The 27817-nt window shown below is 48.3% G+C and overlaps 1 protein-coding gene across 3 annotated transcripts in view; it reads right to left on the bottom strand.

The window, feature by feature from the left end:
* The window catches only part of ZFHX3 (zinc finger homeobox 3), a 385515-nt gene extending 357902 nt beyond the window's left edge, over positions 1-27613 (bottom strand). For all 3 annotated transcript variants that reach the window (XM_038147757.1, XM_038147759.1, XM_038147761.1), the window contains exon 1: positions 27486-27613. The gene's annotated coding sequence lies outside the window, so the exon portion shown is untranslated. The remainder of the gene's footprint in view (positions 1-27485) is intronic.
* Positions 27614-27817: the final 204 nt, after the last annotated feature.

Below are 27817 nucleotides of genomic sequence, written 5' to 3'. Positions count from 1 at the left end.
CACCATCTTCTCCTTAGGAAGATGAAATAACTTCCTACCTTTTACACCCCTACTGCTGTCACTAACTTTTTAAAAATCAAGTGTCATAACTGTACGAAGTCTCAGTAAAGCACAAAATCCCAAGCCAATTCACTTCTCTCCTTCAACTACATTTTTCCAAACATAGCACACGGGAAAGGGTGATGGTGAAAAGCCACTTCTGTTCCAAACCCTCCAAGCCCCACCTGCTGCCCCTCAACTACCTCAAGCAGCTCCTCCTGGCCACCAGACACTGCATTCAGGGGCGACTCCACATTGATCCCAGACTTAACAATATCCATTAATAACAGACCAGACAGTGCCCACGTTCAGCCCGGCCATATGGTTTGAATCCAGGGAATTTGCTTTTCCCATGCACTGCATTACATATTTATACCAAAATAAGAGCTTTTTTCCCCCCTCCCCACTTCTGGGGTAATTGGCAGATGGATCCGATTCCAAAAAGGGTAATCAATGCACTCAAAGAGCCTCAACCCATGCTGGTCTGCCCCAGCTTCAAATGCTTTATTACACAAGGGTCTGTGGACATTTTTCTAAAATTAAAGTTCCTGCAGCTTTTCATAGGAGATTTTCTTCTAAAAAACTCCAGCCTGTTGCAGCAAGTTTCCTTGCAATCAAGTCAAAAACCCAACACAGCTTTCACAGAATTAATAATGAAAGTCTTATGTGCACAAGTAAGTTGCTTTCAAGTAAAAATCACATGTATTTTTGTTACATCATATACCCAAACCCACAATATTCCACTGGACACCCCAGCAGGAGCTGCCTGATGTAGACAGTTCAAGGTGGTTTCACAGCCACCAGGGGTAAGTGACACCTGAGCACACAGCCTACATTTCAGACAGTAACAGTGAAAACAATACCAGGAAAAAATCATAACTGCGTGGAGAAAGAGACAAAGCAGGAGCTTGAGGGGGACGTAGTATCAAGATGTGCCAGGATATGCTCTCTCACTAGAACAAGGCTCAAGACATCTTAAGTCCCAGCTGCCCTCAGCCCCACCACACAGGTCTCCCAAAGCCTCCTCGAGACAGAGACCACAAAGCACCACTTCAGCACTCCAAACACAATGGACAGGCTGGCTGAGAACAGCCAGCTCCAGCAGAATCTCCCCTGCTCCAGTTACACTGCACAAGGGCATTTCACCAGAGACACTTGGAATTAAAGTTATCCTGTAATTCTTACAACTGCAGAGAAGCTCAGCCAGCAAACCAGAGCAAGAAAACTCAAAGTACCTTAAGTCCTCTCGGAGCAGCTCCTTCTCCCAGGACTCCCCAGAGTTCTCACCTGCTCTACCCTCACATATATCCTCTCCCTCCTGCCCACAGGCCACCCGTGCTCCCACTCCTGAGCAGCACTGGGTAATGATGCCACCAAGCAGCAGCAGCTAAGCTCCTATGTCAGACACAGGGACCAGGTGTAGCCCATTGCCCTCGCACTGAAGCAGCCCTTTGCAATAAAAGACCCCCTAAAATGATTAGCAATAAACCCAGAGGAATCCCTACAGCCCTAAGTCCAAAATAAGCTCCTTGATCAATAGGCTCCCACAATAGAAGTGCACCAGAGAGGCCTTAAACATGATTCTTCCAGAAAAGAAGAATTTTGTGTTTACCACACTTCCCTTCCCTCATTATTCATAATTAGACACTTGACCCCAATGACCAACCCTCCCCACTCAGATCTAGCAGAGATGGGCTCTGGCTGCCTCATTGAGCTGCAGCTGGGCACAGCGTTCTTCCTCCTAAGGCAGAACAGGTCCTGATGACACTCCCCCTTGGGAAGAGCTGGCTCTGCTTCTTGGAATAAATCAACCCCCAGACATGATGCTGCAAAAAGAGGACTACAGGGTCACGGAGCCAAGGTTAGAAGTCATGTCTGCAGATCATACAGTCCAACCCACCCGCTCCAGCAAGGTCACGCAGAGCAGGAGTCCAGGACCATGTCCAGATGAAAATCTCCAAGGATGGAGACTACACAATCACTGTGGGAAGCCTGTGCCAGAGTCTGACTGCCCTGACAGTGAAAAAGGCTTTTCTGGTGATGAAATGGAGCTTCCTGGGTTTCAGGTTGTGCCCCTGCTCCCCATCTGAGGGCTCACCAAGAAGACAGGACAGGTGTACCAGCAGATCCCCCCTCCATGGCCTGAGCTCTCCCTTAGCAGCAGCTCCCAGGCTGGCTTATGTTTACTACTACCTGGGGAGAGCTGAAGTTGAACAATTCATTTGTGTCAACTGTACCTGCTAAGGGCAGCAGAGGCTGTTTGGTACAGGCATGATTTTATTCAAACAAGCATCACCACACAACCCTTCCCCAAGCAGGTGGGTGTTGTATGGAAAACGTTCTGGAGATGTTGGTAGGCAGCCACACAAGCGCTGGCTGGGTGTCCCAGCAGTGTCTGGGCTACAGGGAGGGCTACACACATGGCAAGAATTCACCGTGAGAAGCATTTTGAAGTTTATCTGTGAACCGTTCTCTTTTAGATCAATTTTTTCCCAACAACACCTATGACCAGAAGGGTGATAAACAGTCGAGACACATTAATCCAGCTAATGTTCCCTATACTCCCCATGACTGTGAGTTCACAACAAAAACCGTGCCTGAGCTGCAGACGGGAGGTGACCTCAGCCATGCCCCTCCTGCCACGGCCATGTTCCCCAGCCATGTCCCCCTGCCACACTTCCCAGCCACATCGCCACGCTGCCACGGGGCCCCTGCTGCCTCGGCCGCCTCCCTCCTGCCTCACGGGCTCTTCCAGCCCAGGATCACCACAGAAGGCATTAGACATGCTCTGGAAACCCTTTGCCCAGCTGCTCATTAGGACTGCATTAGTCTGTAAACTCGAGCGCAGAACGCCTAGTTCAAGTTGCTCTTTCTTGATGTACTTGAAAGGTCCTGGGAATTTATGGCAGGATAATGCGGAGCACAGCACCTATTTATGAGTTGATCATTTGTACAAAACCCCTCTCAAAGCACCGAAGGTTACCATTCGACCAAGAGCTGCACTTAGCTGCTCAGAGGGCAAGAAAGCCAAGTATATGAAAGTTAAAAGCATTAATAAAAGTGTGACTTATAAATTACTTCATCTTTGTCACCCTTTTTGAAATGGGGTGAGAGAGGCCAGGGTAAATTTATTTTTTAAGTGCTTTCTGAGACCTGCAAGGGTCAGCCCTGAAATGCTGTACTCTATAAATCATTCCATGTGTATCTGAGAGATGCGAGTGCATCATAACATTAACAAATATTGATTTATTTATCATTTGCAACTGTTTATCGCTAAACAGCTGCCTTTATACTCTTGGTAGGGAGAAGAAACTTTAATCCCTGAGAATGCAGAAGAGAAGCTGCCTTGGCTGCAGGAGGAAAGAGCAACCCCCATCACCCTGTCACCCAACTGCCGGCTCAGTGGACGTGTTACCGTCGTATTATGAAACCAGTCATTTCACAAAATGACTAAAATTTCCAGGCGTTCCAGGGAACCGCTCGTGTCGCTGCTGAGAGCCAAGCGAAACCTCGCATTAGGGGCTTGGCTGAGTCACAGCACAGAGAGGCAAAGCAGAGCCAAGGATGGACAGAGCCAAGGATGGACAGAGCCAAGGACAGCCGCTCCTCCCTGCCAGAGCAGCCTCCCCTCCTGGCTCGGCTCCAGCCAGCTGTGCCATGCCACACAGCCCTTCCCAGTGCCACCAGCACCCCTGGCCCCAGGCTTCTAGCTGGAATCAATGACACAGGAGTGAGAATCAGCCCCTGGAGCCCTCCAGGCTGCCCAGCAGGCACTGAGCACCATTGCTGTCACTGGAGTCCAGGCACTGTTCCACAGCAGGAGGCTGGAATTAGATGATTTTTAAGGTCCCCTGCAATCCAAACCATTCTGTGACTCGGTGACTCTATGAATTGACCTTACATCATCAGCTCTGCCTGGTTCTAGACCTGACAAAACATGGAAGCATCAACTGGTCTGTCTTCTCCTTCATTTAATATTGTACCGTGGGTTTTAAATGCTTCTCCTGGAGCAACAGGAGAAGGTTGGGGAAAGTTTCAATAAAAATCTCATTACCCTAACGAGAGAGACAAACTATCTGGCACACCTCTTCCCAATGCTTACATCATTACATATTAGGTGCAAGCCAAACACCCTCACTCACCAAAGCTTCAGGGAGTTCCAAATGAAGTATTTGGTGATCTCCCTGAGAGAGAGTTGTACTTTATTTGCATTTCTCCCTATCGGTAACTAAACACTGGTAAATTTGCAAAATCCAGACATAAGTCTGTTCTTCTTCAGCCTTAGTTCCCAAACCATTGTTGTAATAAAAAATCAAGTACTTTGGAACACAGAGGAAAATCTGGAGGTGCCACAAAGCACAAGTGGCAACAATTCTCTACCTGGCTAGTGTCTCCTGAGAGAGCATCCAGCGACTTCCAAGCAGCAGAATTAAGACCTGGGTTAGATCTGAATAGCGACTTTAGATCAACTAGAGATGGTCTCCTCAAGTCCTAGCTCGCTCTCCTTGGGGAAAATGGCAGCACGAAGCGACGGCTCCATGTCCGAGCTGGACCCCCAGCAAAGCTGGAATTGCCTTTTTCCTCGGAGGCCAAGGGACTATTGCTGGCACAGCAGGTGCTGGGGAAGGGCTGTGGAGCTGGCCCCTGGGCAGGCAGAGCCATGCTGGGCCGGGCAGGGTTTGGCTGCAGCCCCGGGCCGTGCTCCGAGCATCGCTCCGGCATCGAGAGGAAACTCGGCAAGCCCCGCTCTTACCAATTACAGGGCGTCAATATTGACTATCTGAGGGATTTCCATGCTCAGGAAGCAAATTAGAAACTCAATACCTGAACTATTCCTAAATGCAGTTATCAACTTCAGAGTTTTATCTCATAAAACCAATTCAGCTTAGAGTTTAATTCTATTAAATTAGGGCTTAGAAATAAGATTTGCTCGGAGAATGAATGCATCATTAGTTTTAAAATGCAATATAGTGAAACCCAAAATGCGAGGCATTACAGTTTGAAGAATAAATGAGTAGAGATGGCACCCAAATGTACTTCTCCCTAAATATATTTACCAGAAAAACCCAAGCGCTCATTAGGACAGTGTTTTGGTGTGGGGAACATCCACATTCCTTTGGGAATCATAATCCTCTTGTGTCTCCCCTTAGCACAAGTTTTTTCTTTGTTCTTAAAACCTTCTTATTTCAGCAGCTGACAGAGAAAAAAGAATCAGCATCCTCTTTCTTAATAAAAATGCCACAATGAGACCCTGTCGGGCCTGTGCCAGGCGTGTCAAAGGAGCAGGGACTAATACAGGAAACCTCAAGAACTCCCCGTTTTGTGCAAGTTACAGTACAGGGAAGAGTCACGTAGGGCTGGGTTTTAAATCAGGTTTCCAATAGATGAAAAGCACCCTTCCATGGGGTGCATGTAATCTCTGAATAGGGCCCTTAGTTTCCTGTGGTATTGTATTAGAAGGGATGTTTGATGCAATAACGCGGGGATAGAATATGCTCAAAGAGGGGGCGGGGGCCCGGCCCCGCGTTCCGAAGCCGGCGGCTCTTTGATGGCCGAGCCAGCCCAACCGTACCTGCAGCACCAGCAGCCCGGGGCTGGGGAAAGGGCACGAGGAAGGCAAGCCCGCTGCAAAGCACGGCGAGGCCTGAACAGAAACGAGCCCTTCGGGTGAGCCGCGTTCCGCCGCCACTTCCCGCTCCAGATGTGGCAGCTCTGACGGTCCGATGAGAACAGCAGGTGCCTCTTCAGCCCGGCCACACACTCAGCATTTTAAAAAGCTGCTTCTTCAAAAGCAAGCAACACTGTCGCCAAACAGGATTGCCGAGAGAGTCACAAACTGTGCGGTGCTGCCACAGCATCACGCAGTAATTGGCAGCCCATCGTCTCTCAGACTGATAGGCTGGGTTAAAGCTTTAAAGATGTATTTTAATGTGTGTTAATTTCCTGCTTTTACTTAAGTAGACTATGAGAGTTTTGTTCTTATTAGAAGTACAAAATTAAAACCAATTGAAATGATCTAATTATAATTTTTGGTAGCAGAAGAGTCATATGGAACAACCCAATTGACTCTGTCGAGCCTAAAATACTCCCCAGCATGCATTTTAATGTACCAATTCCTTGAAAATGCATGCAGAGCTGTGGGAGAGCAAAGGCTGAAATGATAAATGTGAGATATGTCCATGTCATTGTTGTGCAGCAGCTCTGGGGGTGCCGCCCACACCCTCACCCCGTCCTCAGTCAGAGCCTGATTTTACAGTCATTGAATTCTCATATTCAAAAGGGAGCCAGAGAAGCACAACATGGTCAGATGCTTGTGGTTTGCCATATGATCTTCCTCTTCCTTAATTTTTTATTCTATTTAGGTCAAAACAGTTCTTGTATTTTTCACGAATGCAAGCCTCAAACTTTCCCTTTTCTATTCCACCCTCAAAAGCAGAGAGGCCGCCGCCCCGTGTGCCAGGCCACTACTACAAAATGTTGTACTTTTGCTACAATTCATGTTTGCTTTTGGTTTTCATTGAGTAGAATGACTTTATCTGTTCCAAACAGTAAAGCGGAGCAGCTCAGCCAAGATGCTACAGGGCTGCTGACATTTGGAATGCTATTTTCAGTCCTATTTTACATATGCTTTCAAAATGTATCCTATGAAAAATAAAAGTCAGATACAAGAGGGGCTGACTGGTGTCTCTGGCAAAGCAGATGACCTACTTCAGCCATAAAGGTGGGGAAAATTCATGGATATTGGCAGTGAAGGGAAGGGAAGGGAGGAGTCAACACCAAAACCTGTGCAAATGTCCAAGGAAGAAAAATCCCGCCTGGAATGGGGCACTGGAGGGAGGTGGCACCAGCGTGGGGCCATGGACACTATGGGCACAGCAAACTCCCTTTTTCCTGATCCTTGTAACAGGCAAAAAACAGCTGCGAAACAAAATGGTTTGGTAAGTGTAACCCAAGAGGGAACATTACCTTGCACACCTTTTAACAGGGAGCTTCCCAAAAATTCAGTGTGCTCCCTCAGAAGGGGGAACAGAACCGCAACGTTCTTCAAAATAGAAACAAATTTTTAGCAAAGAAAACCAGAATGAATCAAGGCACCACCTGAGAAAACAGATTAAAGGGAAAAATAAAATAAAAAGCTGTTAAAGTTATTAAAAATACCTCTATTGGAGGCCAAAGCAGCACCTCTCAACTCCTGCCTGATACTTCCCATTCCATGTGGCTCTTTCTGCCTATAAACAAATTGTAAAAGATGGCAACAGCTAATTTAAAAAATAAAATGCAAAGTGTTGCAGCGGAGTCTAAATTGAGTCTGACAACCAAGGTCACATAACTTTTCACTTTTATTTAAAGGCATTGCCTTGATTACTGAAAAATATTGCAAGATATATAAACACAAATCTAGGGGGAGGCCAGCCCGCCTCCGAGGACTCCAGCCATGGCTCCTTGTTCTTTGCTTGGAAAGGAACAACAGGAATAATTTTTTTAATTGCCAAATGTTGTGTAATTATCAAATTGTAGAAAATTGTTAGAAATCATCAATCTAATTTTTGGAATTATGTTTTCAGTGTAAGCAGTATGTCCTAAATAAATTTCAGTTATTTCTGGAAATTTTAAGAAATGTTTGCTGCTTTAATTCCTGTAAACAGAAAAACTTTCATTATGCCTTTGATTTCTTCCCATTGTATTTGTAGTGTTCTAGGCCGTTTCCTGTAAACTCCAGAGGAATGGGAAATGGGGTTCTGGAAGGCACGAGGAGGAGAGCAGAGGCTGCACTCGGGCTGGCACTGAGGGACCCCAGCTCCCAGCCCAGCTCCCGCTGCCCCGGGCCCAGCAGAGCCTTTGCAGGGGGACCTCACTCACAGCTCAGTTTGAGAGACAAAACCCACGGATTCTGGGGAGAACCAGAGCCTGTTTGATGTTCTGCCTCTGTTGTCTCCAGGCAGATCTGAATGAAAGCCTGGAATTAAACTGTCTTTGAATAGAATTTTCATTGCAAGTGATCTAAAATAAAACAACCTGGTTTCCACACCCAGGTTTCCAGAGCCAGCTGCCACATTCCCCTTCATTCATACACTTCCTAAGTTATATCATTTTAAAATTAGAATATAATTTTGTCACGGATATTTTTATTAATTAAAGGCAATAATCAGCCAGTTTCTTTTCCTTTGTGAAAATTCCTTTCCAGGAGCCAGAGCCTTCCCTGTCGCTCCCCCACGGCAGCGCCCGAGCACCCTCAAATGCTCTCTCCTGCCGTGGTCTGTGAGAAATTCCTGCTGAAGTCATTTATGTACCCTTTAATTAGGAAACTAATGTAAGGTCACTGATACCAAGTGATTTGAAGCACACAGGTGGACTTAGACCAGTTCCTCACTGAAGCCCCAAAAATATGACCTAGACCTCTTGGAGTGAGTTCAGAGGAGGCCACAGAACTGCTCTAGGAGCCAGTCCCTCTGGAGCCAGGCTGGGATGGCTGGGGCTGCTCACCTGGGGAGGAGAAGCTCCAGGCAGAGCTCAGAGCCCCTGCCAGGGCCTGAAGGGGCTCCAGGAGAGCTGCAGAGGGATTGGGGACAAGGCCTGGAGGAACAGGACACAGGGAATGGCTCCCACTGCCAGAGATCAGGGTTAGATGGGATATTGGGAAGGAATTGCTGGCTGTGAGGGTGGGCAGGCCCTGGCACAGGTGCCCAGAGCAGCTGTGGCTGCCCCTGGATCCCTAGCAGTGTCCAAGGCCAGGCTGGATGGGGCTTGCAGCAACCTGGGCTAGTGGAAGGTGTCCCTGCATGGCAGGGGGTGGAACGGGATGGGCTGTGAGGTCCATTCCCACCCAAATCATTCTGGGATTCGGTGAATTACCTTTTTTTGTAACTGTATTTGGGTAGTGCTTTTGGCATCTGAAAAGGCTCTTTTAAAATGTGATCATGAACAACACTCCCAGGTGAAGTCACCTCCCAGCCAGGCTTGTTACACTAAAACATTGCCCAGCCCTGGATTCCAGCCCAGCCCATTGTGTACCAAGGTGCACCTGCTCCTTCTCACCTGGTGGCATCTCCATGTTCAGCTCAGACGAACTGGAGCAAGGTTCAGAGGACAAATCCCAGTTCTGTTCCATGGGGCTGTGCCTCCAGAGCAGCCCTGGGCACGGGGAGGTGAGCGAGGACACCACTGGGACTCAGTGCCCCCCTGCCCCCAGGATGGCACAAGGGCTCTGGGCTGAGGGCACCGCTCGCCCTGGCGTGGCCGTATCCCCAGGCAGACCCTTGTTTCCTGGGGTTTTGGGCAGCACGTGCTCCCCGTAGCCACGGGGGCCGTGTCCAGTCCCTCCCGGCCAGCGCCACGTGCCCGCACACCATCAGCAGCTCTGCACCGGCCACGCACCACCACACATCACCCTGCACGCTCAGCTACTCGGCCTCAGAGGCAGTGCAAGAGTCCCTCTTCCTGCAGCCTCCCTTCACGCCCTGCTGCCCTCGGGAGTGCCTAAAACCCCGCAGAAATATTGCACAAGGGGAGGCGAAGCCACTCGCCCTGCTCCGGCGAGCCACCTGAAACACAAGGCCGTGTAGGTGGGGTGACACACGGGAGGCGACATCCCCAGGGAGCACTGCACAGCCTAGGGTGGAGCAGCCTGGAGGTGCAGGAGGCTCCGGAGTGTGCCCTGGCCCGCGGGGCTCCAGCCGAGGGACACCGGGGCATGGCCCTCGAGGCGCTGCCTGCAGCCAGCCCGGGAGCCACCGGAGCGGCGATGAGCCGCCCTGCTGCATCCATCAGGGGGAACGAACGAGGGAGGGAGTCGAGTTATAAAAAGAAAAGGAGAAATCATAAATTAAAACAGAAATGAAAAGCTCTGCTGTACATTTTTTTTCCCTGGGACAAGCAAGAGTGGGGAAAGCATTAAGTGCTGCACCTTTTCTTCACCTGATGACACAGGAAAAAGTCTTTTCTGCAAATAATTCAAGTAAACAATCTCCAGAAAGCATAAACAACGAGACCAAATTTCTTTAAATTAGCCAAGCTCCTAGAACACGGTGGCTGTTCGTGCTGCAGGAGGCTGTGGCTCCAAAACAGGGGAGACTGGGAGTGTGGGGGGAAAGGGCAGAAGAACCACCCCCTTCTTCATCCTTTATGGTCTACCTGGAATTTAGTTCACTGTAAATTTTATTTCAAAGACAAAAAACCTTATGCCAAACTCACCTTGGCTAAATATCATTAACTGATTTCTAACAAAGATCTGATCCACTTTACTTGCAAAACACTTTGTCACTGGTTTATATGCACCACTTCCAAAGAAAGGAGAGAGAAAGGAGAGATTTTTAGGTCAAATGATTAAGGAGAAAAGGGATTTAAACCAACAATTTTTTTTTAAGTTCTAATTGTTTGCTTATTGACACCAATTTACATGGAGCCACTTAGTGAATAAAGGTTTTCACAGTACATGGCACTTCTTTATGTCAGTTTTTAGCCATCATGTCACAGCCTGGCTTGAAAAGAAGAAATGCTGAAAACTCGTAGGCCAGAAATGAACAGCCTATTAAGATCTGAAAAGCTGTCATCCCCGCTGAAAAGACTTGCGTCAGCCACTGAGGATATATTTTAAACCGCCTGTCCGCAAGAAAACTTTAATAATGCAGCCTTGCTCTAATGTCTTGTGAGAGGAGAGGCAATTTTACTTCTTCTATTAACCCAACGTGATTACAATGGCTTATTTCATGGAATATTAAGTTCAAATTCTGCTCCCTAGGAGGACAATAAAAAAAAAGAGTGTGCTTATGACATTGCCCGAAATAGCCACAAGGACCGCAACTCCTTGGTGCTTTTAATGCATCCAAGCCATAATCCACCTTAATTTGCTAATGGTTAAGTAAATTAGCAACAAAATAATAAACCGCAAAAAGGTATCGACACAGGAGCAAAACGCTTTCCTCTCAAAAATATTAAAATAACAAACTAATGTTTTCCTAAGGATTGTCGTGGCCTTTCGGTCCTCTCCCTCCCCCTCCAGCCAGCCCCCTCCAGCCAGCTCAGAGAAAAACAGACTCCTTGTGTCGGAGCAGCTTTGGCCATGAGGCGATCGGGAGGGAAGGGGTTTGTGCCCAGTGCAAACGGAACCCTTAACAACAAGAGCCCTGCCCCAACAGCCCTGCGCCCACACCAGGAAAGGGGGTCCCCCAGAGCTGGGTGCTGGCTGGGGGCACGATGCTGCTGCCACCCGCTGCCTCGAGCTGGCCACACCATGGGCACCCCTGTGCCGTGGGGCACCTCCGTGCCACCCAGCAGCACCCCTGTGCCATGGGGCACCTCCGTGCCACCCAGCAGCACCCCTGTGCCGTGGGGCATCCCTGCCCCACAGGGCCCACAGATGTCAGAGCATTGTCAGAGGAGCCGGCGCCCATGGCCACCTCCAGGAGGCTGCTCTGAAAGTGTTGGGTTTAAACACCATTGGCAGGCTGCCCCCTTCTTGAACACTTGTTTAGGCCTGATCCTAACCATGAAAACCGGCATCAGAAAGGTGAATTACAGATGCAAATGGGGTGCAGCGACTGAGGCCAGCACAGCCCTGGCTGTGGCTCTGCCAGCCCTGGCACTGGCCTGCAGTCCCATAGCTCAGGAGCCCTGCACTTGGCACTGGGGCTTGTTCCATGGGAGAAGGGGAGAAACAGCCCGAGACCCCAGCAGGAGAAACCTCAAACACCACATTTTGGTTTCAAACTGATGTTGGATGCAGAAAAGGCTTCCCCATTCCCCCTTTCTGACATGGCCTTCCTACACCTTTTTTTCCTTTTGTATTTTTCCAATGCGGAAAAAAAAGGAAATAAATTTTTCATTAAAAAAAAATTAATGTATGCAAATATCCAGTGAAATTATAAATAGCCACCATTAATTTCTTTTCCCTAGTTCCACAATTCCAAATCAAAAAGGGAAAAACTTAAATAAATACATTTAAATCTCCTGCTGTGTAATAGTAAAGAGACTCCATAAAATCAGAACAATATTTATTTTTCCTTTTCGGAGCAGCTCCCTGGTTTATTAGGCCCGTGCTCCCAGCAATCTGATAAGCAGGAGCGAGGCTAAATGGCAAATGGCAAACATCCCAAATCCCAACCTGATGTATTTCCACAGCCCTGACCTTCAGATAAAAATCACACAGAAATCTGCAAACCCACCAAATATGCAGCACCACACGCTTGTGTTCAGACACAACAGTCGGGTGAAAAAAAGGAGCAGGGAGAAGGGCGTTGCTATTTCCAGCCTGAGCCTTCCCCTCCCTTCAAATTTCAGGATCCTGCTCAGATCCGTGAGTTCGAGGGGACATGGACACACCCCACCAAACCCAGGGGTTCCTCACGGCCACCGAGGGCTCGGAACTGCCTGGCTGTGACCATCAGGGAAACACCAGAGAGAACGAATAATCCCACTCCCACATTCTGTGCATATTTAGGAAAATACTTCAAACAGAAAAAAAAAAATAAATGTTGCAGTGTGAAATTAGCTACAATTATGACAACTGCAAGAAAAAAATTATACGGGCAAAATTTGGGGCTGCTGGAAGAATTCTTTGATGTCTGGATTCCAATTTAACCCCGACTGAGTTCTGAGAATCAAATGAACAAAGTCTATCACACACCCCAAGTCTGCTTGTCGGCGCAAGGCATCGCTCCCGTTCCATTCTTCCCAGCCAGGCGTTTCCAAGCCCCTCGCCGACATCTCCTCCCTCCGCACTGCAGACGGCCACTTGCCCGACACATGTGAGCCACAGCCCAACGGTGTATTTCTCTCTCCATTAAGACGCAGGCATTACTATCAATAAATATGTATAACAGTATTTTCTGCCTGTCCCTGCACAGGCCGGGGCTCGGGCTGGGGCTGTGTGGGGAGCACAGAGAAATAGATCATATTTCATATAAATATTTTTAGGCAAAAGACTGTCACAAGCACTGTCCCTGCACCTTTACATCGCAGCTGGGGAGAGCAGGAGTTTATTAAATAAGACTATAGGTGAATAATAAGGCCCTGATAAATGCCCATGAATATTTGGCGCAGCAGAGCAGGGAGGTGCTGCTGTCGCTGGCTCCGGGAACGTCACCTCTATTTTATACCGGGGCGTCAGCGCGGAGCCTCCGCGAGCCACACGGATCCCAGGCTGAATAAATAACATAATCCCCGCCATTGGGGCGCTTTGCATATATAAAAATCACTTTTTCTTCAGGTACTGAACCACTGTATCCTCTAAACCTGAAGCGAGCTGCCGGATTTTTGAAGCAGTTGTAAAACATTAATAATATATCTGGGTTGTTTAAAGAATATTTCCAAATAACATGAAATATTTAGTCCATTCCCCCCTCACCCCACCCTCAGTGCTACCACCACCGTAAAAAGATAAGATTTATCATGAAATGTTTGAGGGGTAATCAGCCATTTTTGGCCAATATATTTTAATATTTATATACCTGACATAGCTGAATATAAATGATACATCATGATTTTCCATAGTGCATGGAATTTATACAATTAACGGAGGGATCCAATGGCTTTAGGGCACACAAGGTGCAAACAGTGTTACAGTCGGTTGCTGATTATTGTTATAAATCTCACAAACCATAAAGACATTAAGGTGCATTTTGTTTACCCCATTTGTTTTCAAATATTATGTACAACAATATTATTTATCATTAAAAGAGTTACACTTTCCCAGTGCATTTATTTCATGAGATACATTTATAGAACTATTTAAAAAATACAGCTGGCAAAATGCATGGCTGAAACAGGCAGGAAACTGGGATAATTTTCAATTTTTTTCCCAAAGATGATGGTTTTTCATTCGAAAATCGAGAAGACATTTAAGCGCTACCTATATCTGACATGCCTAATTCGAAAGGACTTGGAGGAAGAGCTGAGCGCGGTTTGGGGGAGCCTCCCGCCCAGCCCCGCAGCCGGGCGCTGCCGGAGCCCCGCCGTCCCTCCCGGAGCCGCCGCCGCCGCCGCTCCCCGCGGAGCCGGGGCCAGCGCCTCGCACCCCGAGCCGCAGCACCCGGACCACGGGGCCGGGGCAGCTCAATCTACGGCTTCCCGCAGAAAAACGCCGACTGACGCGCAGCCCTGGATTTTCCTAGGGGAGTCAGTACTTTTCCTGGGAAGAGCTACCTCCCTGCTCCGTGTAGATGCAGCGGAACTGAGCGAATATACTCACAAATACAAATTCCCCCAACTGTTCCCAAGTGGGTACAATGTCCCGGGATTGTTTCAATTGTTCCCCTTTGGGCCGGCCGGGTTTGAAGCGCCGGAGCCCCCGAATGTGAAACGTGAGCCGGGAGCGGGGCAGAGCCCCGGCAGCGCCGGGGTGTCCCCGGCAGCACAGGGACCCGAGCGCTGCAGCTGCTCATCAAATCAGGTTTATGTTCCTGAAATGAGTTCCTGCTGCTGAGCCTGAATTCACTGACGGTCGGGGGAAAAAAGAGATGGATACAGCCCCAAACAACCCCCTGGAAGCACGTCCAGGGGACGGCTCTTTGTGCCGCGATGGAGGCAGCTGGGGGGATTTGTTTTATACCTACGGAAACACGACGTGCCAGCTCCATGTGTGTGTCTTGTATAGAAAATCCCCCAAAAATACATGTTAGAAAGGCATTGCTGGCATTTTATCTGCTTTGCCAGAGGTAAATGAGTCCTTTCCCTTCCTCTTGCCTTCCTGCAGCATTGGCGAGGAGGTTTCTCAGCGATATTTTGCCATCCAGGAGGTGCAGCACCATTTACTGAACACAAACCCATTTTTCCTTAAATTTATATTATTTCAGCTAAACCAACTGGAGAAATAAAAAAAGTCAAATTTTACCATTTGCTGCCTTTTTCCAGCACAAACAAAAGCCCAGCCCAGGGAGTTACCCAGAATTTGCCTTTCTCTCTCGGCCTGCTCGAAGGTTGCTTTCTAATGTACATAAATACAGAAGGAGGGAGGAAATGTGGGAATGTACCGAACTGGCTGTTGACTTCAGGCACGGGAAGTGTTTTGTTGAGAATTCGCAGGTGCTAAAACCTCATCAATGAGTGGGAAATGGTGCTAAATACGAGCTCTGCGAACTTTATTTTTAATGATGACTTTAAAACCCGGGGATCAGCGAGGTGAATGTAAAAACTGTTAATCTTAAATTTCTACAAACCCGAGTGTCAGGGCAAGCATGTCTGGTGCATCAAGCATAACAAGATGAAAACGAGGAGGTGTGGGTGAGGAGGGGGTCCGAGACACTTGCTTTTCTTGAATCCCTCTGAATACATTTCACAATTCATCAGTTTTTGTCTTCCCTGCCACGAGTGAGGACAATCAGACCAGACACCCATTAGATTTTTCATGCAATTTTTTTTTTTCTTGTTCATGACATGTTGGCAGGGAGGATGGCAATTCTGAAATCTTACCAAATGAGAAAAATGTCAGAAACTGAACTGACAGCTGGTGGTTACTATGGTGATAGGTGATATTGAAAAAAAAATAAAATAAGACACAGTTAATTCAAAAGGAATCAAGTTCAGTATTTTTAAGCCAGTTGATAGAGATGAAAACTTAATCCCGATACTGGGGTGTTTTCCTGTTTTAGCTAAGAGCCAAAGAAACCATTTGCTTGATTAAATAATTAACCAGATACAGCTAAATATCCGATGAAAATTACAGTGAGACCAAAAATAATAATAAAAAATTATAACGTGTTTTTTAAAAAGGAAACAGCCATATTAGAAAAAAAATAAGCAGACTGGGGGAAATCTTCTGTGTGTGTGAGCAATCCAGAATTGTCCTCTCCATAATCACAATTACTGACACGGGTCTGGTTTCCTGCCATCGGTTTGAGGAGAAAGAGTAGTTTCGCTCAGTGACAAAGACAAATCAGCTGGAAGGGAGGGAAAGCTGCTGACTGATGGCTTCAATCGAGGGAAGGCTGCGCAGGCAACTTCGCCGGGAACCTGGATATCTCCATATTTGTGTTTATGTATTTTATGGGCTTTTTAAAAATTCCCAAGGGAGCTATTTCTGGGGCCCGAATACCGCGAGATCTGGTGTTCTCCTGGCATTTCCATCGAGGAAGTGAAATACTAAAATACCATGAGAACATCAGATCTCCTGTTATTTCGGCTGCATTAATGGTTCCCTCAGGTATTAACAAAGCCCCTGAAAAACAAACACAAATATTTGAGGCAGAAATAGAAGTGCTGGAATATCCACCGCCCCCCGCAGCAACCCAGTGCACCCACACAAAAACCGCCTCATTTTTGTGATCTCGCACTTCGAGGAACAAATTGTACAACCATACCCATATAAAATTAATATTATATGGAAATTATTTGGCCACCACCTCTGTCTTTGTGACAGGAATTGAGTTTGTTCCCCAACAGCCCAGAGGAGGATGATCTCCATATAGATGCACGTGGGATTTAGGGATATTCTTATAGAAAACAACGTTTGAATGCAAAGGTCTCCAAACAATTTGAGTTGTGCCTGTACTCCCTGGGCGGGGATGGCAGAGATGAAGTGGGATGGGGACGGGATGGATGGGATGGGATGGGATGGGATGGGATGGGATGGGATGGGATGGGATGGGATGGGATGGGATGGGATGGGATGGGATGGGATGGGATGGGATGGGATGGGATGGGATGGGATGGGATGGGATGGGATGGGTGCGGAGCGAGCCCAAGGGCCCGAGGCGGCCCTGCTGTGCCGGTGCCGCGGGTGGGAGCCTCGGGAAGGCCCGGGGCGCTCCGGGCCCGCGCGGCCCCGGCGGGAGCGGCGGGAGCGGGGGGGGCGGGCCGAGGCGGCGGCGCTGCGCGGGCGGCACCGCCCCCTGCCGGGCGCGGCGGGAACGGCGGGGAATGCCCGGCAGCGGGAATCGCCCGGCCCGGGCACCGGGGCCGCCACAGCGGGAATCGCCCGGCCCTGCCATGTGCTCCGTGCCCTCTGAGGCCTTTTCCAAACGAAAAAAATCCCAATTTTGGTAACAACGCGGGAAAACCATCCATCGTTATTTCACAGATGGGGACGCAGCTTCCCCCAGCTCCCGGACCCAGCAGGCAGGGCCTGTCCCTGCTCTGTGCAGCTGCAAGGACACAGACAAGGAGCTCAGAGTCACTCAGGACCAGGGACACCACTGCCACCATCCATGGCCTTGGCCACCTCACCTCCCACACGTGCCGCCTGCCCACTCCTGTGGGAGCTCATCGCTGCGGCCAGGGCGGGAGAGCAGGACACAGGCCAGGCAGGAGAGGACACGCGAGGAGCTCCACACTGGGCTCGTGGTGCTGGAGGCAGGATGGGATGGGATGGGATGGGATGGGATGGGATGGGATGGGATGGGATGGGACGGGACGGGACGGGACGGGACGGGACGGGACGGGACGGGACGGGATGGGATGGGATGGGATGGGATGGGATGGGATGGGATGGGATGGGATGGGACAGGAGAGAACAGGATGGGACGGGATGGGGATGGGTTCCCCGGGCTGGAGCTGGGCTCTCTGGGCTGCTCCATCCCTGGGCAGCGCTGAGGGTCCCGTTATCGTGGCAGGCAGACACAGCTCATGCGGCTGTGGGAGGCTCGGCGGGCAGGGGAGGTGATGAGCAAGGCCAGGGTGAACAGAAGTGGCTCTGCTGCCCTTATCCCGCTCAGTTCCGTGCATAATCCGGAGTGAGAACGTGGCCCCGCACTCAGTGATGATGTCCCTAGTGCAGCAGACCTGCTTTCTGCTCAAGAACACAGGAAAATACCCAGAAAAACAGTGGCCTATAAACAGAAATTGCTTCTGGAACCATTTAAGCCCAGATCCACGACACCAAATTTCACTGCTCCTTACAGGAACGGAGACAGTGCCCGCTTGTCTGAATGCCAAGCATGGGAACAGACAATTTGGGAATCTTCCCCGTCCGACTGCATGCATTGCTGCACTGAACAGCTCTGGGGAGAGCAGCAAAACAAGTTTGCAATACTCACAAGAAAAAAACCCTCTCATCTAAACAACACGATTATATTAAAAGTAAAAAATTACTATTTTAAATAAATACAATTGCAAAAAAGGCTCTGGGTGATAAGGGAGTGATGAGGTAAATAAAGCAAAACCAAAAGACTTAGCAAACCTCATTTCAAGATAAAACCAGTATGAATAACTGGCTTGGACTGTTTAAAATATTGTTATAAATTATAGCTTCATTATATATGAAAAGTAGACACTGTTTAAAATCAAAGCCTATAGAAACAATGTAAAACTGCTTCAATATATATATTATGTATAACTTAGAATATGTTAAATTCAGTGAAATGTTGAATTTCACAGGCTTTAAAAGAAGTTTGTCTTCCAGCCACCACACCAGAAAATCTGTAAAATGACCACGTGTAAATACCCACAGATCCTGAATCTATTTTTATATGTATTTCTACAAAAATCAAGTTTCTTTTTTTTTTTTTAAATGTGCTTTACAGTGTCCTTTGTACTGGGCGCAGAGGTGGGGACAGCAGACAGCTGATGTTAACTAATAATACAGACAACTAAGAATAACACTCTTCGTTCTTGACCCCTTCTGCCTTTTAAAAATGTTAATAGAGAATTGAATTGTGATAAAATTTCCACTGGTTTATGGGATGATTGTTTCTCCCTGAATATTTTCAATCAAAAGCCGCACGGTGCCCTTTTGCTGCAGCACAGAACACAGCTGGGGCTGTGGAGCACACGGGATCCGGGATTCTGCGCGTCCGTGCGCACAGGCCCAGCGTGTCCTGCGGTCCCTGTACTTCCCCCAGAGCCCCCTCGGACACAGGACTGCTTTTCATTCGGGCACGGCGCTCACATCCCCTCATTCCGAGGCGGCCCTGCCCGGGCCGGCTGCGACGAACAAGGGCGGCAGGCTGAGCCCTGCGGGGGCCGGGCTGCGGAGCCGGGAGCGCTCCGGGGGCTGTCCCACGGACACGGCACCTCGGCAGGCTGAGCCGCTCCGCAGGGCTGCCCCTGCGCACCAGCGGCTGCCGTGGGCACAGGAGGGCTTTTTCCGTGTTTCATTTTCCCGGAGCAAGGCAGCCGTGGGTGATCCCCGGCGCCGCGGAGCTGCCGCTGCTGTCCCGGGGCCGTGCCGCTCTGCAGCAGCGCTCCCCGCTGCCAGCCCCGCTCGGGGCTCGGGGCTCGGGGCTCGGGGCTCGGGGCTCGGGGCTCGGGGCTCGGGCAGTGCCACCCCTGCCCCGCGGCCCGTGCCGGGGGCTCCGCTGGGCCTGCAGCGGCCCCGTTTGGTCACACCAGCAGCCCCCGCAAGGCCCAGCCCGGGCGTGCTCGGTGCCCTTCGGTTCCCCGGCCCCTGCAGAGGGGTGCAGGGGACACGGAAAACACAGCGCTGCTGTCGTTGTCCCCGAGCCCTGGAGAAGTGCTTCAAACAAAACCACCTGAAACACCCAACTGTAAAAGTTCCACAGAAACACGATCGCTGGACTTTACATTTAGGAAGAATTAAGCTTTTAAAGAATTTTTTCCACCAAAAAAAAAGCCTTTAATGGGAATTATCCAGGTGGCCCCTGGATTTATTGTTGGATTTCTCTTTGACTGCTCTGGGGTTCCCAAGGGGACTATTACGTCAATAATTTCTAAGGCAACATTTTATTCCAGGTGAAATTCCTTAGAAGATGAGAGCTTTGGCTTGGAGATTCTGGGATCCCATTTGAAATCACTCACACTGACTACAGAAGAATTTTTAAAATAAATTACTGCATTGCCTCCTGCTTTCAGGTACATCTATCATCTATCTATATATATATTCATAAACACTCTTTCTAGAACAATTTCAAATGTAATTCTCCTGAAGCTACTAAAACTCCCTTTTTAATTGCATTCATAAAAACTTGTCTGGAATACAGTCAAAACTGACCACTTAATTCAAGGTGTATTCCGTATTAACACACTTTCTCATTCTGAAAAATTAGTGACAGGGGCTGTTCTGTGCATGGAACTCCCATCAGAGTCAGTCAAGAGCCTTTATTTATAAAGTCAGGGGGCTTCTGAAGTCTTTAATGACTATTTTTGGTCAAACTTGAAAGGAAGAGACAAGACACAAAGATCTCCCAGTTTCCAGTGTACAAAGAATCTATGACCAGTAGGAAAAGCTGAGTAGGGCCTTCGATCCAGACTAAACAAATTTCAGCATCAAATGATAAATGAATCGAGGAACTCGCACTCTCAGATCCTAAATTATATTAAGTCACCGATTTTATGAAGCCAGAAAAAGGTCATCACACCATACTTATGAACTATGGTAAATAACTAAAATTTATGCAGTAGGATGATTTTAATCATTGGTATCCTTAAAACCTTAGAAATAGATACAACTTGTAACAAATCGGAAAAGTTAAAGGGAAACTATAATTGTTCCTTTTAAGACCTATTATGTGTAATATCCACTGGCCGTATTTGTTCCACAGGTCAGGTATAAAAATAAATTTACTCTATTTCTTGCATTTGATTAACAGAAAGAGCTTAATGATACGTGTCCACATTCCTGTCTCTGCGCTAGTGTCTGTTGGGGCTTTCTTGCCTAAACTGAAAACCATCTGTCATAAATACAATAATGGCTTTTAAATCTGCCCCACCTAGTCCTCCTGCTCCCCAAAAAGGGGCACATCGAGCATGGGCTGCTCCTGAAATATTCCTTGCAAGTTGCTAAGTGGATATAAAAGAACACAGACCCAAAATAATCTGCAAATAACTGTAACATAAGCCCTGAAAAATGCTTTTGGAGCCGGCGCGAGGAGGGAGAGACGGCATCCACCGAGCCGAGGCCGACGCAGGGTCCGGGCGACCCGGGCAGGGGGACAGTGTTTGTCACTGGAATACTTTGTAATTGTGAAAGATTATTACAGCTCTTATTTAAATCAGGTTTCCTTTTGAATATTTTCATCTAATTGGACAAGTGTTGAGCTGTGCCGGGCTGTCACAGCTGTTACAGGACATGAACCACGCTTACAGTAACAGCTTTCGTTCCACATTTTTGTGGAGCAGTTTCCATAGCACTCAGATCAGGGCTTGCATATTTTTATACCACTTGCATATTGAAAATAAACTCTGATGTTTAGCTTGCTTTCTCCAAGTGCATCTGGTACTTAAATTCTCTGAAAAACAAGCTGGCAACTCTGATTGAAGCCCAAGCAGGCAGGGTGTGACACCTTGGTAACTTTTATAAAGTTATTTTCAGCCTTCCTTTCCCCTAAACTTCATTGGAGATGGGATGAGAGAGCTGGGAAGTTTTATCTTAACTGCCATTCCTGAATTTAACATTAGGGCAAACTTTTCCATTCACAACAATATCCAAGATAAGCAGATCCTCTGCATGTGAGATGTGCTGTGGAATTGCCCGTGCCTCCATGAAATGTTTCCCGTGCTCGGAGCAGACGAAAGGCGACGAGCTCAGGAGCTGGAGGGACACAAGCTCCAGGGGCCAGGTGGGCCTGAGCCCCCCGGTCCCACACCGGGAGCGAGCCTTCCAGGCACCCCGGAGCCCCGGCCGGGCAGAGCACGAGCCTGTTGGCAAGTTTATTCTCGGTAAACGAGTCACTTTCTCATTAGAAGAATAAACAGGATGTTATAACGTGGGATTACACAGTGCAGTGAGCCCAAGCCCTCCCCGGCAGCGAGGCCGGGGCCGTGCCTGGTGCCTGCCGGCCCCGCTGGGCCGTGTCCCTGGCCAGGCTTTGTCCCACCGAGCCTCCCGTGTCCCCGCGGCCCCTCACCTCCTAACCCCCTTCCCAATTAGCAGATTGAAAATTAGCAAAATACAGCCCCTGCTTTGCACTTTAAATTTTAATAAGAAACAGAGACATCTCTCTCTTTCTTCTGCTGTTCCTCCCTCTCCTCCAAGAACAGAAGGCTGCTGGTGAAAGGAATGAAAATCTGGAAAGAATTTGGGGTGGACTGGCCAACCCCCTTTCATTTCCTTCAGATGTTTACAATCTAGCACCTTTCTGAAGACAAAGATGGGAAAAAAGCTATTTTTCCTTTTGACTGAAGGGTGAGACAGGGGGGTATTAAAAACTGATCAATGTAATTTTTTTCACAGAAGTATTTGCACATCTGTGAAATAATGTAATTTATGAAAAAAATCTTTTTATATGACATCCATGATTATAGCCTGATCTGGAGAATTATTCAAATATAAAATTAAATACTCAAAAACTCGCTGTGCTGTGGATGACTGAGCTTTTACCAGCTGTGCATCACACTTCTCTAATTCTATTAAAAGTATAGAAGTGAGGCTTCCTGAGGATGTCTGAATCCCTTGTAAAAGGAATGTTACATTTCTAAATGCTTTATGATCAGTTGCTTTTTGTTTTTTCTTGATTATCATCCCAGTTGTTGGATGTTTTATCTGACTGTACCAAAAAAAAGAAGAGAGGAGGAATGCATACCCGTGGAGAGTGCTCTATAAATTATATTGTATTTTATTATCGCAGGGCTTAAGGAAAAATTGGCTCTTAAGAAAGGTTAAAAACCTTTAAAGTGAATTCTTCTGTTTGGTTAAAAGTACTTTTGATTTAATACAATCCATCTGCAAACTGGGCCTGGCCTCCTCCCCCTCGGGGACCGGGGCGATGCCCACGGGACCAGGACAGGGCAGCGATTTCTGCCCAACCAGGACGAGTTCGGGTCGCCCCGTGCCAGCTTCCCTCCCAGCAGGGACCAGCTCACTGTCTCCTCAGACAGCAATTCCCAGATTTTTAAACAATTAATCCAGGGGAAAACAAGCGGGCACGGCTGTTCCTGAGGGCAGTTTCACAGCCCAGCGTCGCTCCGCAGGAACAGCCTTCGAAGGGAAAGTTCAATCCTATTTTCCAAGCTTAAATGGAAGCTTTGGTAGGGCTCCTGCACTGCTTGGACATTATGCACAGGTTACGGATAGAACCACCGCGCATTCGCCGTGCCTCCCCATGCCACAAGCCAGCATTGAACTGGAAGGGAAAATCCAATTCCCCAAACCAACGGAAACACTGTGGTACAAACCAGCCACCGAAAGAGCCCCAAAACAGGCCACATTAGTAAAAGCCACTTGGAGTTTAGCAAAGAGAGAGACAAAATAAGGGCTAAGCCATTGTTTCTGCTGCCGAAGACAGACGGACTTTAATAACACTTAACAGAATGATGCACATTAACGATCTCAGAAAGCACTTCTTATGCCTCATCCATCATGCGGAGGAGAAAATGAAGCCTTCGACAGCATTAGGAATTATTCTAGATCTTGTCAGTAATTCGCAGCTTCTCGGTAGTATCGTAACACAAATTTGTGTGGATGAGACACTGACCATTAATCTAAGGGGCTTTTTTTCCCTCGCTGCAGCGTGTGGAGAATGTATCAATTGTTTCATGGAGAAATTTCACAGCTGAAACCTTACTAAATAAAACAGGGGTGAGGAAAGAGATATAGACAGAAACATAAACAACTGCAACGCGGAGACAAATCATTATCTTTAAAACAAAACCCACCATAAAATCACCATATGTGTGTTTTGTGAATGGGCAGTGAGCAGCCTCCTGCTCTGAAAATCCTCAGAATATGCTGATTATAAAGTTATGTTCGTAATACGTAATACAAACACACTTAGATTTCATTTTCTGGGAGGCTTTTTTCCCTTTTTTTTTTTTCTGGAGCATAGGCAAAAAAAATCCCGATTTCTCCTCCCAAGAGAGCCTTGTATTTTTTGCAAATAGTAGCAAAACAAATTTCAAGACAAAATGCCACACAACTAAATAAACAACAGCTTTTGGCAACCTCTTCCCTAAGTCGCAAGCTGCTGTTCGTCGTGTGATAGCTGTTGCCACTGGAATCTCTACTACAAAGGAAAAGGTCCATAAATATTTGTACAGCAAACTCCACAGAAAAAAAAGCCTCCCCGAGTGAGCTCAGAATTCATTTCTATACGTGCGATGTAAAGATGAAAGCTAATGAGTTCTGTGGAGTTTATGATAAATTAAAAGTGCGGGGCTCCCCGCCCCAGCCGCGTGTTTACACGGATCTGATCCGCTGCTCCCCAACAAAACACTTGTCAGACAGAATGAGGCGAATTCGCCTCCGGATGTGGAGGAGCTGGATTGTCTCAGGGACAAAAAAACAGATAGGATTTGATCAAATACTAATCAGGCAGCAATAATGTGGTATCCTAAAACACACCCTATTTTATCTCCAATGAAATAGTGACATCTATCCAAAAAGTCCTCAAAGAAACTTGGGTTTAGGTAATATATTGTGATTGCAGCAGATAGGCAGGATTAAAATCAGGCTTGATCTTCAAAGAGAATAAGAATGTATAGTTCTGTTTACTGCACACATATTTGTATATAAAAGATATGACAAATATTTTGAGTTCTTTAGAAACCTGTATTTCTGTATTTTTAATTTTCACAGACCCAGTGCTGAAAAAGGGATTTGACAGTCCCAGGTAATAGAGGCAAATTAGAGATTAAACTCATTAGAAATTATAAACACTCATATAGTCTGCAAAACCCCCTGACAGAACCTGGAAATTAGAAATCCAATAACACAGCATCAATAGGGTCTTTAACGGCTGGACAGATGTTTAAACTGCGCGATGCTCGTGTGAGGAGTGAGATGGAACAGTCGGAATCAAGGTTTGCATTAAATAACACGGCATTGATGTCGGATCAAATCGTTCAGTGAACTGGTTTGATCCTCTTTTTTTGCCATTAATTTCCATTCTTTTGTTATGGTCTAAATTTGTTATTAATTTTGTATAGTATTAAACATTTTTCTTATTTGTAAATATGCAGATGAGGGAGGCAGCTCCGGAAGACACCGCACAGAGCAGGGCTGTGTCCAAGGGGCCACTAACCCCTGAGGCTGTCCTCCACATAAAAACACTTCAAAAATAAAATATTATCTGCAAGCTTTAATTTTTTGGCCTAAATAATTAAATCACAGAGGGAAATATAGTGAAAACAATCATCTCACTAAGCACAACTCAATAAATCCCAAGGAATGGGCACTGGGATAGCAGAAGCAAAATTGTTTGTGTTCCTAATATTGGGTCTGACCTGGAAAGGATAACAAAAGAATCTGGCATGAATATGTATTTTTATAGGGAGTGCTGCTGGTAAACAGACCGAATAAAAGCGAGGGGATTATTTGAAAATAGTTTCTCCTAAACTCTCAATATGTTTAATCTGATGATATGAAAAACCATCCATAAAGCAGAAACACATTCAGCCCCTAAAAAATTCTGTACAGAGAAGTGGAAAGGGTTTCAGCAGAAGAAAACAAACAAACAGCAGCAATCCTGCAAAGCTGCGGCATCTCCCCACGCCCGCCTGCTCTCCAGCGCCGAGATAAAGACCCAATCTGCTCATCAAACACCTCCGGGCTCGGCCATCTAATAGGAACAAATTGGCAATGACTGCCCAAGCAAGTAACACAGGCCCACTGATTTGTAGATTGATACTGATGCCTAATGATCCCCTTGGGCAGATCAATAGCAACAATCCTCATCCCTGCCTTTCTTCTTTATTGGCACGGCGGAGCGAGCGCGGGGAATCGTGTGTGCGCACACGGCTGCAGGTGCCGGCCGAGGGCCGGGCACCCGAAAGGGCCCCTGAGCCAGCGCTGCCCTGCCGTGTCCTCGGGGCTCGGCAGCCCGCTGCCCCGGGCACGGTGCCCTTGGCACTGGCCGTGCCAGGTGTACCCCAGAGCGCCGTGCAGCCAGGACGGGCCTGCGCCACAGCGAGGGAAAGCACACAGGCTGGGCCACGAGAGAAAACCCAACGCTGACCAGCTGGGCTGCCTGAGAGCTGAAGGCCAGCGTGGCGTGAGAGCGGCAGAGCCACGCGGGACACTGGGCATGCTCTGGAGAGCAGGGCGCACAGGCAGGTGGTTTGTCCTGCTGGAACTGGGTTACGCTTCTGTCCTGCTCCGTGTCTCACCTTCTCCCTCTTCTCCCCTCAGCTGACTCCTTGTCTCTTAGTGCACTACACTGTGATCAATCAGGCACTATCAGCACAGGGGTTTTATTCAGTTACCCTGGAGTCACTTCCATCTGCTGCTTCCAGCCCCACGTCTCGAAAGAATTAGGGATTTTCTATTTATTTATCAATCTAGTGAATAGGGTTATCCCATTAGTAGATCCTTTTAAAGTCCCTGGTAGAACCTAAGAAAAACTAATGGAGTTGATTTGCATTTGGTTTTTTTCCCAGTGAATGAATGCCAGTGATGTTCTGCAGAACCACACATGGTCACTGCCACCTCGGGGTGCTGGCAGCCATCCCCAGCAGCACTCCACTCCCCTGAAAATCGCTCCCTGCGTGGAATAACCGCGTAGAAACCCAAGACGTGATCAGGCGTACCCAAATCACCGAGTCGGCAAACAGAGGGGAAGGAAAAATGTACCACAAAGTTTGTGCCTCCTGCACATGAAACATTAATTTTGCATTAAGGTGTGTGTCGTCACCGCAGTGTCCCCCAGCCCAGGCGCACAGCCGGGGGTGCCACCCGCGGCCCCGCCAGGCGCGGGGAGCACAGGCACCAATTTTAAATCCTATTCAGACTCGAGATCTGCTTTGTTCAGCAATCACCTGGCTACTCTTATTCTTCGTGGCTCTTTTATTAAAATGTGGATAAAGCAAAAGGCAAAGGATAAAATTAAATTCCATTGACTGTAAATTTCTAAATCATCCCCCCGATAAAGGATTTTCCTTTAATAACAAAAACGCCTTTCCCATCTTTTTGCCGATCTCGGCGTATACTCGCAATAAAACAGGGCTGCGTGAAAACCTTTGTAACTCGACCCTTCCAGTGCATAAATTAATCATTTTCCAAATCCTGTATTTTCTTTCCTTAAGTTCCCGGGCGCGGGGGTCGTGCCCCTGCCCAGCCTTGACCATCGCAAAATTCAAATTCCCACTAATGATGAGTGTAATCATCGCAATCACCATCACCATCATCATCGCCAGGAAAGCCGGATCCTGTTGGCCCCTGACATCAATCAGCGGCGCGGGGGGAGCCAGCCTGCCCCCCCCGCGCCCCCCGGCAGCGATCGCGTCCGTTCCCCGCGCGTCGCAGTGGCCCCCGCTCCCATCCCGGCCTCGCACCTCCGCCGCTCCCAGGGCGGGACGGGAGTGAGTCGGGACGGGCGGGACGGGGCCGGCGCCCCCCACGTCCCCACGTCCCCCCCGAGCCCCGGGTGGGAAAGGAGCGAGCGAGGGAGGGGAGCGAGGGGAGGGGGAGCAGCCGCACGTGTGACGCGCCCGGCCGCCCATTTGCATATTCACATCAGCGCCGCGCCCACTTAAGCAGCGCGAGGCGAAGGTGTCTCCTCCACCCACCACCCACCCACCACCCACCTCCCACCTCCACCTTCCTTCCCGCTCCCCACGAGCCGCGCTCCCGGCCCAAAAGCGAGGGCGCGGGGGGCCGGCAGGAGGGTGGGCGCGGGCTGCCTTACCTCCGCTCCCGCGCTACCAGGGATTCCCCGTGGTTCCGCCAGGAATTTTGGAGAGCCATCCTTCAAGGGTTTTTAGTTCTGTCTTTCTCTCTCTTCCTCCTCCTCCTCCTCCTCTTCCCGTGTTGTGACTGGGTTTATAAAAAAAATAAAAAAAGACAACTCCATGTAAGCTCGCAGCCAGGGCACGGCGAAGTCTGGGGCTCCGGGGGGAGGGAGCAGCGGAGGGAGGGTCACAGCTCCATGCCTTACAAAAGGCAACCCAAAGCCCGGATATTTTTTTTAATATCGTACGCAAATCGCCGCCGCACATATACGCGTAACGCAGGCCCCAG

Source organism: Motacilla alba, chromosome 11 (assembly GCF_015832195.1).
Source record: "Motacilla alba alba isolate MOTALB_02 chromosome 11, Motacilla_alba_V1.0_pri, whole genome shotgun sequence".
NCBI classification, from domain to species: Eukaryota; Metazoa; Chordata; class Aves; order Passeriformes; family Motacillidae; genus Motacilla; species Motacilla alba.
Note: the sequence above shows the minus strand (reverse complement) of the source record. Positions and strands in the feature narration are given on the sequence as shown.